The sequence below is a fragment of the Mauremys reevesii genome, linkage group 5 (assembly GCF_016161935.1).
Source record: "Mauremys reevesii isolate NIE-2019 linkage group 5, ASM1616193v1, whole genome shotgun sequence".
NCBI lineage: Eukaryota > Metazoa > Chordata > Testudines > Geoemydidae > Mauremys > Mauremys reevesii.
In genome coordinates this window covers 13772357-13784832 of record NC_052627.1, presented here as the reverse complement: position 1 = coordinate 13784832, position 12476 = coordinate 13772357, and the positions used below count along the sequence as shown (strand labels likewise).

Sequence of the window (12476 nt, the reverse complement as noted above, 5' to 3'; positions counted from 1 at the left end):
TAGATAACGTGACCTCTCAGGGATTCGGGGCTCATTCACACCTGCTGCTTCACCCATTGTCTTAAATTGATCATGCAGGATTTTCTCACCAATGAAAGGCATTTGGTAACCGTGAGAGGCATGGTAGAATACACAAGACTTGCACACATTTTAATCACCTGCTGACAGCTTGCGAGACTCCTGCCTGAGTCTAGCAAAATGAAACGATAAATCTTGCCATGCAAGAGTTCATTCAGGGAACACAAACCAGATGGAATTGTACCTACCACATGACTCAATATTCTCAGAACCAGAAAGGAGCAATGAAATACAATGGAGAGGACATAGTTGTTCATTCTGCTTAAATAACCAGGCTGAAAAATCTCTTTTGAGCTCTTGAAAGCCCCTTCTGATGTCAACCAATGGAAGTCAGGGTTCAAAAGACCTTCTGAAGACAAGGTAGCCACTCCTCCACATAGAGGGAGTGGAAATCTGCACAAAATGAGGAAAAAATTGAAATTCAGTCCCTGCCTTATATAAAAAATTTGCTTGTCAGGTGACACCTGATAAAATGGTACTAGCACCAGAGGAGGTTGAGGAAAGGTTACATTTTTTAGATACTTGCTTCCTGTACAAACACCGATATGGAGGACTAAACAGCCAGCAAGATACCAGCATCCTATTTACCAAGTCTGGAACCTTCTACCCCCTTTAGGATTGCAATATTCATACTGAGAATGCTCTCTAGGGCAGGGGTGGGCAAACTTTTTGGCCCAAGAGTCACATGTGGGTATAGCAATTGTATGGCAGGCTACGAATGCTCACAAAATTGGGGTTTGGGTGCGGGGGGGGGAGTGAGGGCTCTGGCTGGGGGTATGGGCTCCAGGGTGGGGCCAGAAATGAGGCGTTCAGGGTGAGGAAGGGGGTGGAGTGCAGGTGGGGGGTGAGGGCTCCGGCTAGGAGGTGCAGGCTCTGGGGTGGGGCTGGGGCTGAGGGGTTTGGGGTGCAGGAGGGTGCTCTGGGATAGGACTGAGGGGTTTGGAGGGCAGGAGGGGGATCAGGGCTGGGGTTGGGGTTGGGGGGAAGGAGGGTGGCCCAGGACTGCAGGCTCTGGGCAGCACTTACCTCAAGTGGCTCCCGGAAGCAGTGGCATGTCCCACCCTTTGGGTCCCACGTGGTGGCGGTGCAGCCAGGCGGCTCTGCTGCAAGCTGCCCCATCTGCAGGTGCCTCCCCTGCAGCTCCCATTGGCTAGGGGCGGGGCAATATGCAGAGTGGAGCCCCCTGGCTGCCCCTACATGTAGGAGCCAGAGAGGGGACATGCCGCTGCTTCCGGGAGCTGTGCAGAGCGGCCCCTGATCCGAGCGTCGGAGCGGGGCAAGCCCCAGATCCCGCTCCACAGCAAGAGCTCGAGGGCCAGATTAAAACGGCCGGCAGGCCAGATCCGACCCACGGGCCATAGTTTGCTCACCCCTGCTCTAGAGTCACTTAACTGAAACGGAATTACGGAAGTGACACGTGCATTGCTACTACAGATAGTTCATTAGCTACACAGATATTCAAAAGAAAAACACTTAACATAATAGCCATATGGGACAGACCAATGGTCCATCTAGCCCAGTATCCTGCTGCCTTCTGACAGTTGCCAGTGCGTCAGATGCTTCAAAGGAAATGAACAGAACAAGGCAATCCAGTGATCTGTCCCCCATCGTCCAATCCCAGGATCTGACAACCGGAGGCTCAGGGACACCCAGAGCATGGGGTTGCATCCCTGCCCATCCTGGCTAATAGCTATTGATGGACCCGTCCTCCAGGAACGTATCTAGTTCTTTTTTTAACCCAGTTATACTTCTGGCCTTCACAACATTCCCTGGCAATGAGTTCCACACGTTGACTGTGTGTTGTATGAAGAAATACTTCCTGTTTGTTTTAAGCCTGCTGCCTATTAATTTAATTGGGTGATCTGGTTCTTGTGTTATGTGAAGGGGTAAAGGACACTTCCTTATTCACTTTCCTCCACCATTCATCGGTTTATAGTTCGCTATCATACCCTCCCCCTTAGTCATCTCTTTTCCAGCCTGAACAGTCCATTTTCTTAACCTCTCCTCATATGGAAGCTCTTTCAGATCCTTAAACATTTTTGTTGCCTTTGTTAAATAAAAGGCTAGAAGTTGAGTGTGACTAGGAGTAAGGGGGGGTTGTCTGAGAACTGGTTGCAATATCATATGGAATATTGGGCCAGATTCGTAGCTGGTATAAACTAGCGTAAAACGTTATTGAAGTCAGTGGAGCTACAGCAGATTGACAGCAGCTGAGATTCTGGTCCATTGTAGGGATCCCCTTTCGCTATCTTGCAGACACTTGTTGGATCAGGTTACGATGTACAGGGCCACATTTATCAACTGGTGTCTGTAAGGAGGCTGTAAAATTTTCAGGTGCAATGATTTAATGAGCATTTGCTATTAGCCATATTTGGGAGGTGGTAATAATTGGAGATATACCAATCTCCTAGAACTGGAAGGGACCTTGAAAGGTCATCAAGTCCAGCCCCCTGCCTTCACTAGCAGGACCAAGTACTGATTTTTGCCCCAGATCCCTAAGTGGCCTTCTCAAGGATTGAACTTACAACCCTGGGTTTAAGAGGCCAATGCTCAAACCACTGAGCTATCCCTCCCCCCTAGGCACTGTAAAGTAGTTAGAGACCATTACTATGCCCAGCTTTCTAGTAACTTGCTATGTAACACGGGGCAAAATGCTCAGCCTGCGTGTGACAATACTAGTTACCTCCCTCACAAAGGAGCGTGAAGCATAAAGAATAGATAAGCTGCTCAGATAGCGTAACCCAGAATAGCTCCACTGAAGCCAGTGAGGCTATGCCAGTTTACATCAATTGTGGATCTCGCCCAGGATCTATAAAGTGCTTTGAGATACTTGAAGGAAAGATGCTATAGAGGTGGAAAATATTACTTAGATTATAAGCTCTTTGGAGCAGACATCACCTTTGTTACAGCTCTGTACAGTACCGAGCACTGTGGGTACTGGTGGGACCTTTAAGTGGTACAGCAATATGAAAAACATTTGTCCACACAAATTAAATAGTTAGTTGCACACTTACTCGTCTGCATGAACAATTGCTTGTGCACACCTCCCTTCTCATGTGGTTATGATCATACAAACACATGTATCACACATTACTAAACACATTATTAGAGACTTAGCAAATGTTTGTATTTACATGCATTAGACATTGTTTACGTACTGCCCTCACACTGACTCTGCTCATGAAACTGCAGTTACCAAGCCACTTACAGAATGTTTTGACAGAGCACAGGATTTGTCTACATGGGTGGGGTGGGGAAGAGATATGACTCAAACGTTAAGCTAAATTAACTAAAGGGGTGAAGCTAATGTGCATTAGTTAAAGAGCTTTAAACCCCATGTGAATTCTCTAATTCTGAAATAAAGTGACCTTTACTTAGAGCATCCACACAGGGGCTTAATCCACTTTAAATCAATGCCCTTTAAATTCATACCTTTAATTAATTTGGCTTAACGTTCCTAAGGTCTTCAATGTAGAAATACCCACAATGATTAGTTCATCGCAAAGTAACTTTGGAGCTAACCAATATGGAGCAGGTCATCTTCTCACATCATTAATTCAGTCTTCTTACTTCACTTTATCTCAGGAGAGCAAAAAGTGAGGTTCAGATCTCCATTTAAACCAGTTCCATAGACTCACTTTTCTTATTTGTACAGCAGTAGCACCTGGGAATTGTAATGATGATGGACACAGAACTGCGTGTGCAAATGAAGTGTACCTAGGCTCCCAATGAGAGTGAGGCAGTCGCATTTAGCCCCACGACACGCTCTAACTTTATTAGCGTTTAAATGTCAAACAGAGGTGCAGGATGGATTACAGGACACAGAATAATAGTCCTCATGTGATTTCAGAATTTATGCACAAGCCAAAACAGTCAGAATTCTATGAGATAAATCCCCATTCCTGATATTAAGAAACATGGCCCTAAAAGAAATGAGTAAATACAGATATTTGTGCTTCTCTAATCGAGCCTTGTCCATCAGCTTGGCACTCTCCAACAGTGGGAGCGGAGTTGCAGCTTTAAATAAAAAGGGTTCAAGGCCCATTGCAACGTTTCTTCACCGCTGGCTTGCAAGGGGTATTCACAGCATGGTACACATCATCACACCCATTTTTATTGTGCTGAAGTACGCTTTAGCATTTACAACTCTAGGGCAAACCCACAGAAATAAATCCCCAAGACAGCAGAACGGCCTGCTATTTGTAGACCTTACAGAAGATGTAGATTTCAGAAGGCATTAGAATGAGAAGACCTGATACTACAATTTACCAGCTTACAGCTAAGGGTCCTAAATATGATGTACTCTGCATACAAGTTGACTTGACCATTTCATGATGCGGCCTACTGGATTAGCTGCCCCAAAGCGTGCCTGCTATACATCTCAACTGTTGACCTAGAGTTCTACATGCCCCAGTGTCCTAGACCCAATTCAGTGGGAGTTTTGCTTGAGCAACGAGCGTGTGAAGACTGGGATGCTGGAGGAGAGGGGTCAGGATGTGCAGTTTCAGCAATATTGACCTGGCCTACTATGTGTCCCCTTCCTTCCACATCCTCACTGTCTCACTGGCCCAGTTGGGGGCGGGGATCTGAAGTAGGATGATAAGGAGCAGCTATCTCATTGCTTGGGCCCCCAACCTTCCTGCCAGCAGGTGGAGTAGCAGCAGCACTACACTCTGGGAGAAGAGGTGTCCACTTATCTGTAGAGCATGTGGGGAAGCTGTGGAATAAATTAAGCTAGGGTGATCAGACGGCAACTGTGAAAAATTGGGATGGGGGGGAAATTGGTACCTATATAAGAGAAAGCCCCAAATATCAGGACTGTCCCTATAAAATTGGGACATCTGGTCACCCTAAATTAAACATAGAGAAAAATGGAAAAAACGAGAAAGAGAGAGAGATGTGAAGAGAATTAAGGAAAGAAAGAGGAAGAATATAAAACTTGAGACTTTGTAAGGCAAATCCTTAGACTTTCTGCTACGGGGATCCTTGTGCGTGGTCAAGCCAGCAGTAGCCTGGTGGGTATATAGCTACCAACTACAAGATAGCTAATGATTGGCAATATTTTTGCAAAAATGTCAAGCTGGGTGACTGGATGGCTTACAGCATAAGTAGTGGAACAGTGACCTTTTTCATTTGAACTGGCTTTCCCCTCACATTATGAGAGAGGGGAAGCCCCTGGCAGGGCCCTCTCTGTGAGGGCTCCCCGGACTCTGAATTTACTCACCATCTTGGTCCAAAATAATCCATATTTGGTGAATTTCTCTGCATGCTCAAAATACATCCAATGGGTGGACAGAATGAGTCACTTAGATGCTGCTGCTGATGGTATTGTTTATGGTACATTAGTGTCCTGCGGATAGACATCTTTTAGTATTTAAATAAGATAAAAATAAATAATTCTGGGTCACTGGTTTGAATGAGTCCAAAGGCTGGTGGTGACTGGAAGTTAGTTGTCATCCAACTGCTGTTCCATGCCTGTGTTAAATTCTTAGTGGGTGCACCCTGTTTTTAAAATGGGCCGTGCAGTTAGCATTCTTGCTGTCTTAGCTGATGGACCATAGATGATGGCATGGAAACTACACCGTTCTCTTGCAAAACGTGGAGATGGTCTGTCTAGGTTAGAACAGAAGCAGATGCCAGAAGCTTGCCCTACCGGTGCTGTACCTGTTCTGTGTCTAAACAGAGGCCCTTTGTCTCCAGGCACGCAGATACTATGGTGGTAATGGCCATATTATAAGAGATGGCCAGAGGATGCCAATTTCATTTTGCGGCAGCGTGAAATGAAAGCAAAACCTTTCAAATGTTTTTGCAAAACAATAGAATTATGTCAAAATGTACATTTTTTGGATCAAAACCTGAGCTTTTCCATTCAGGAAAGTATACGTGGGAGTAGAAAACTCAGATTCAAGCCTCTGCTCTGGCTGATTCAGAGCTGTGTTTTTGAACCCAGATCACACTGAATCAGGCAGAGCAGGGATATGAATCTTTGTCTCCCACAGCCCAGGTCAATGTCCCAACCACAAGGTTACAGAGTCAGTGTATAGGTTTCTATCCTTCTTTCCACCCCACATTCCAAAGTTTTTGCTGAAACAGACATCTCCTCAAAATGCTTCAAACCACCTTCATTTTGTCAAAAGTGTTCGAACAAATGCTACATACAATAATTTAGATAGATAGGGTCGGGCAGTTGTAGCTTATATAAATAGTAAATTCACTTTGAGACATCTTGAGTTTTCAAATATGAAGTACTGTATGAGGAGTCTCTCACCACAAGCAGCTAACATTAGTGAAATTATGTAAATACATTTCTGTACACAAAAAATTAAACTAGGCTGCTGAGAACAGAAGGAATCCTCCCACTCATATTTTGTGACAAGCTTCTACCCTTTCAGTTGCTTAAATCTGTCCATAGTGACTGCCTATACTACTGCCCGGTCTATAGGAAGTGTCTGTTGTGCGTTAAGGACCCGCTTTCACCACCACTCCTCAGGCTGAGTAGTGCCTTACTCTGCAACTAGCCCCATTGAAAGCCCAGGCATCTACATCAGCCTATCCTCATGAGGCCAGTTAAACAAGTTTTATGGCCCCTTCGCACTGCCATAACGAGGCCGGAAATCTGGCCTATTTAGTGTTAATTTAGGTCCCAACAACAACAGAAGAGCATTTGAGAAAATGCATTAATTCACATTAAAGAGGAATTTTTGTTTGTCACATGCATTAGTTGAAGCATACAGCAGGATTTTAGCTGGAGAACGTATGGCACATTAGACAAATCTTACACTGCTTTGTTATCAGTTTAAAAAAAAAAAGGGGGTGGAGCTATGCCACGGATCTGGTTTTCCAGAGGACATACAGCAGCCTGACTGGGTCAACATACATGTAGGCAGCATGTACCTATTCACCACCTCTTTTTCCAATTGTAAGTCAGATACCGTTCCTGCAGGCTGAACAGATCTGTATGTGGCAGCCCACAGGGAGATATAACATTTGTTCCCAGGTTGCTACAAACTCGTTGTGATGTTGCTGTAACTTGAGAAGATGCTCCCAGCTGCTGCCATTATGAAGTCACTAGTAGCAATTTCTGCCACTGGGCATCACTCTGACGCACTAACCTTACAGAGTTTACCATGACTGGCGGTATTTGGGCTGGAATGTATCACTCCCTTAGCAGCAATTATTAAGCTGACAACTTTAGTCGTCAGCTGCACCATTACTAGACTTCAAGCAATCCTGCTACTTGATGTTAGAAGGTAAAGTAGCATTTTAATAGGTACAATATGTAAAAGGATTAATCACACGGTCTATTGTAAGAGCTGTTAGCGCTCTGCCAGATTTGAACTGAACACTGAATTTGCAGTCAGCATTGATATTAGTTCCTTAACTAATATTCAAGTGATATTTTGCAAAAAAAAAAAAATCTATAGCAGCCAGTTAAATACATATTCCATTATTGTAAAGTGTAAACTCAGCAGATTGCTGGTTTCCTGGTCTCCCCTACCAGCCTTAATTTGCAGTCACTTGTCTGTCTTACACTTCGACTGTAAACTGTTCAGGGCAGGGACAGTCTGTTTGCTTTGTGTCTGTACCTCTGGCACAATGGGGTCGCCCCGGTGCACAACTGTGGCTACTAGCACAAGACAAATAATTATTCCAGGCCAGATCTCCCATCCTTGCTCATGCGGAGAAGCAACCTACTCAGCAAGTAGGACCATGGAGTCCAAGGGCTACTCGCCAAGCAAGGGCTGGTAAGTGTGAATCACAGAAATGGTTCACAGGAAGGGAGGAGATCTCTAGAGGCCATCTAGTCCAGCTCCCTGCACTGAGGCAGGACCAAGTAAACCAGTCCCAGACCCTGATGGGAGTTTGTCCAACCTGTTAATAAAAATCTCCAATGATGGTGATTCCACCCTTGGAAGCCTATTCCAGAGCTTAACTACCCTGAGAGTTAGATAGTTTTTCTAACACCTAACCTAAATCTCCCTTGCTGCAGACTAGGCAGATTACTTCTTGTCCTATCTTCTGATAACCGCCTTCCAATAGGTTAAGGGTTGTTATCAAGAGGACTGTTATCAATTGTTATCTGGTCCCTCCTCAGTCTTCTTTTCTCAAGACTAAAATGTGCCCCGTTTTTTTTTTTTGACTTTTCCTCCTAGGTCAGGTTTTCTAAACCTTTTATCACTTTTGTTGCTCTCCTCTACATTCTCACCATCTTGCCTAAAGCGTGGTGCCCAGAACCAGATGTCACACTCCAGCTACTTCACCAGTGCCCAGTGGAGCAGGACAGTTACCCCCCGCGTCAGACATATGACACTCCTAAGAACATAAGAAAGGCCGTACCGGGTCAGACCAAAGGTCCATCTAGCCCAGTATCTGTCTACCGACAGTGGCCAATGCCAGGTGCCCCAGAGGGAGTGAACCTAACAGGCAATGATCAAGTGATCTCTCTCCTGCCATCCATCTCCATCCTCTGACGAACAGAGGCTAGGGACACCATTCTTACCCATCCTGGCTAATAGCCATTTATGGACTTAGCCACCATGAATTTATCCAGTCCCCTTTTAAACATTGTTATAGTCCTAGCCTTCACAACCTCCTCAGGTAAGGAGTTCCACAAGTTGACTGTGCGCTGCGTGAAGAAGAACTTCCTTTTATTTGTTTTAAACCTGCTGCCTATTAATTTCATTTGGTGACCCCTAGTTCTTGTATTATGGGAATAAGTAAATAACTTTTCCTTATCCACTTTCTCAACATCACTCATGATTTTATATACCTCTATCATGTCCCCCCTTAGTCTTCTCTTTTCCAAGCTGAAGAGTCCTAGCCTCTTTATCTTTCCTCGTATGGGACCCTCTCTAAACCCCTAATCATTTTAGTTGCCCTTTTCTGAACCTTTTCTAGTGCTAGAATATCTTTTTTGAGGTGAGGAGACCACATCTGTACACAGTATTCGAGATGTGGGCGTACCATGGATTTATATAAGGGCAATAATATATTCTCAGTCTTATTCTCTATCCCCTTTTTAATGATTCCTAACATCCTGTTTGCTTTTTTGACCGCCTCTGCACACTGCGTGGACATCTTCAGAGAACTATCCTGTTCATACACTGTCATGTGCTGGTCCCCAGAGCGTCTTTTCTGGCCTTAAATACAAAGCACTCCATTTCAGGTCTCCTTCACCACCCCCGGCTTTGTTTGGTTGTTCCACCAGGCCTCCGCCTGTAATGCTACGTACAGATATTTACAAGCCCCAGCCAGGAGCGGTGGAAGTGCCCTAGAAGTTGGGTTGGGGGGGAAGTGAGGGGCGGCAAAGGCGTCCAAACCATGACCCCGCCCCTTCTCCCCAAGCCCCCGCCTCATGCTACCTCTTTCCCTGATGCCCCGCCCCCTGCTCCCTCCTTTCCATTCCCTTCCCCTTTGCACGCCCTTACGCCCAATAAAAAGTGGGAGGGCCATGCACCCCCCACCCCCATTCTGGCACCACTGGGCCCAGCCAGCTCCCCCACTTGCTTCTGGGAAAAGGAACAGAGCTCACAGCCTACCTTCCTTCTGCCTCTCAGCTCCCGCTCCTTCCAGGGCTTCCTTCCTCTCAATTTATGTGCCCTCTAATTAGCCCCTCAGCTGGAGCTCTGCTCTGTTGAATGACATTCCAGTTTGGTCTCAATTAGCCAGTACGGGTGGGGATTTGAGTGACAGGATTCTGAGCCAGCTCCCGACTCAGCACATACAGTAGAACCTAAAAGATACAAAAACACCAGAGTTACGGACTTACCGGTCAACCGGACACCCTGAAGAACCAGGTGTAATCAAATCAGGCAGCGGTGGAGACAAAACCCCCAAAACAAAAGCAGCAAATACTGTACTGCCCTGAGAGCTTCAGCTGTGGGGGGTGGTTTGGGGCTGCAGCTGACGAGGGGGGGGGAGTAGGAGGGGGCAGGGAAGAAGATGGTCAGGGCTTCAGGCAGAGGGTGGGAGTCAGGGCTTCTGACCCTCAGGAGTACCAGGGCTCATGGCTTTAGACTCGCAAGGGGTGCAGGGACTCCAGCCCCACAGCCCAATCCCAACTTCAGCCCCATATGGGGCGGGGTGCTGGGGCTCAGGGTTTTAGCTACAAGGGGGAGAGCCGGTTTCAGCCCCATGGGGGGGTGCTGGGGCTCAGGGTTTTAGCTACAAGGGGGAGAGCCGGTTTCAGCCCCACGGGGGGGGGGTGCTGGGACTCAGGGTTTTAGCTACAAGGGGGAGAGCCGGTTTCAGCCCCATGGGGGGTGCTGGGGCTCAGGGTTTTAGCTACAAGGGGGAGAGCCGGTTTCAGCCCCATGGGGGGGGGTGCTGGGACTCAGGGTTTTAGCTACAAGGAGGAGAGCCGGTTTCAGCCCCATGGGGGGGTGTTGGGGCTCAGGGTTTTAGCTACAAGGGGGAGAGCCGGTTTCAGCCCCATGGGGAGGGGGTGCTGGGGCTCAGGGTTTTAGCTACAAGGGGGAGAGCCGGTTTCAGCCCCAGCACTCCCCCGTAGCTAAAGCGCCAACATGCCCCCCCGCTGAAACCAGGAACAGAGATGTGGGAAGGCTCAAGTCCCAGTGCCCCCGAGGGGCAGAAGCTGGGAACAGGCCCTCTCACAAGACTGAAACCAGGCTTGTGAGGGGGCCTGTGCTTCCCCCAGGTCCAAAGCCCTGAGCCTGGTGCCCTCGTGGGGCAGAAGCCCCGCCACCCCCGCCCCACCCTTGTTCAGAGTTATGAACAACTTCCCTTCCCGAGGTGTCCGTAACTCGGAGGTTCTACTGTCCAACCCCAATGACAGGAGCCTCTTTTGCAACTGCATCCAATTGTTGACTCGTAATCAATTTGTGAGCCACTGTAACCCTCAGATCCTTTCCAGCAGTACCACTGACTAGCCCGTTATTCCCCATTCTGTAGTTGTGCATTTGATTTTTCCTTCCTAGGTGAAGTACTTTGCATTTGTCTTCATTGAATTTCATCTAGCTGATTTCAGACCAATTCTCCAATTTGTCAAGGTTGTTTTGAATTCTAATCCTGCCCTCCAAAGTGTAAGCCTTCCCACCTTGGTGTCATCTGCAAATTTTATAAGCACACTCTCCATTTCATTATCCAAGTCATTAATGATAGTAATGTACCCAGGACGGACCCCTATGAGACCCCGCTAGATACAAACTCCCAGTCTGACGGTGAACCATTGATAGCTGCTCTCTGAGAACAGTCTTTTAATCAGTTGTGTCACCCAACTGTAATAAGGATAGCAGAAGACAGCCCCTATGATGCCCTAATCCTGCAAAAACGAAGGCATGTGAGTAACTTTACATGCACCGAAGTCACATAGTCAGGCATACGAATAAATCTACAGAGGTGTTTGCAGGATCAGGGCCTTAGTGACGTTACATGGCCAACCTTGCTCAAACAGCGGAGCCTGAGACCAAACAACAACATTTGGCATGAATTTTCTATTTACCCTTCATCCTCCCCCTATGGGCATTGTTACTATTGCCATTATGGCAGCATTTAAAATTCCCTGAGTCCGTTGTGACAGGAGCCATACAAGATACGTCAGTCCCCAAAGAGTTTACAATGTAAGTAATTAAAATAAATTGCAAGGAGTCTTATTAAAGCATCTCATGAGAGACATTTTATCTATTCCACAGTCTATTTATGATGGATTTGCTGCAAATCCTGCTCTTCTGTCACAAGGGAAATGGCACTTTCTTCACAGGCATTCTCTCATGTTTGATTTGTGGTCCAGAGAGCAAACCCAAATATAGAAAAATATACTGTATCGATGGTGTCCGAGTTCCACAGACCGATATGTAGTCACATCTTTCAGCTCTCCGAACACCGGGGATGAGACCTTCAGCTGGTATAAAGCTGCACGGAGTTTCATGGAGTCAGGACAATGGAGGTCTCCGGGATTTCCAGCAGCAGGGGATCTGTTCCCAAATTTGTAGGAGACTCAGACAATATATGTAGTAAATGGTCCAAAACTGCTGTGCCATGTGCATAAACTGAGACAGATACACCCTGATGATGATTCATAGTGTGGAACTTGCTTTACTCTTTCAATGTAGTTTTGTCACATCACTAGACAATACATGAGTTGCTGTTCGATGGTGGACTGGACTGTAAGAAAAGGAGGCTTCGCTGATGCGCTCTGCTTAGCACTAAAGAACTACAAGCCCCACTACCTTAATTGGCTCCAGTCCTTCCCCGCAGCAGCTGAAAGCGTGTTGTTCACCTCAGGGCATTGCCCCTGCTGTTTCAGAAGTCGTGTCCCTCAACCCTTCCTTCACTTCACTGTCAGCTCCCACCCTATGGGTCCCATACAGGTGACAGTGGAGCAATTTCAGAGCACAGATATGCAGAGCCTTGCAGTCAAGAGACTCCTGCATGGTGCT

At 46.8% G+C, this 12476-nt stretch overlaps 2 long non-coding RNA genes across 4 annotated transcripts in view; one reads left to right on the top strand and one right to left on the bottom strand.

Annotated features, from left to right (window-relative positions):
- Nucleotides 1-327: 327 nt before the first annotated feature.
- Nucleotides 328-7080, bottom strand: LOC120406260. The gene is made up of 3 exons (XR_005599172.1): nt 6973-7080; nt 5303-5428; nt 328-471 (listed from the first exon to the last, which is right to left on the bottom strand). It is a non-coding gene; the product is annotated as an uncharacterized LOC120406260 (long non-coding RNA).
- A 91-nt stretch (nt 7081-7171) lies between these two features.
- Nucleotides 7172-12476, top strand: part of LOC120406258 — a 72090-nt gene continuing 66785 nt past the window's right edge. For all 3 annotated transcript variants that reach the window (XR_005599170.1, XR_005599169.1, XR_005599168.1), the window contains exon 1: nt 7172-7328. This is a non-coding gene — a long non-coding RNA (uncharacterized LOC120406258). The remainder of the gene's footprint in view (nt 7329-12476) is intronic.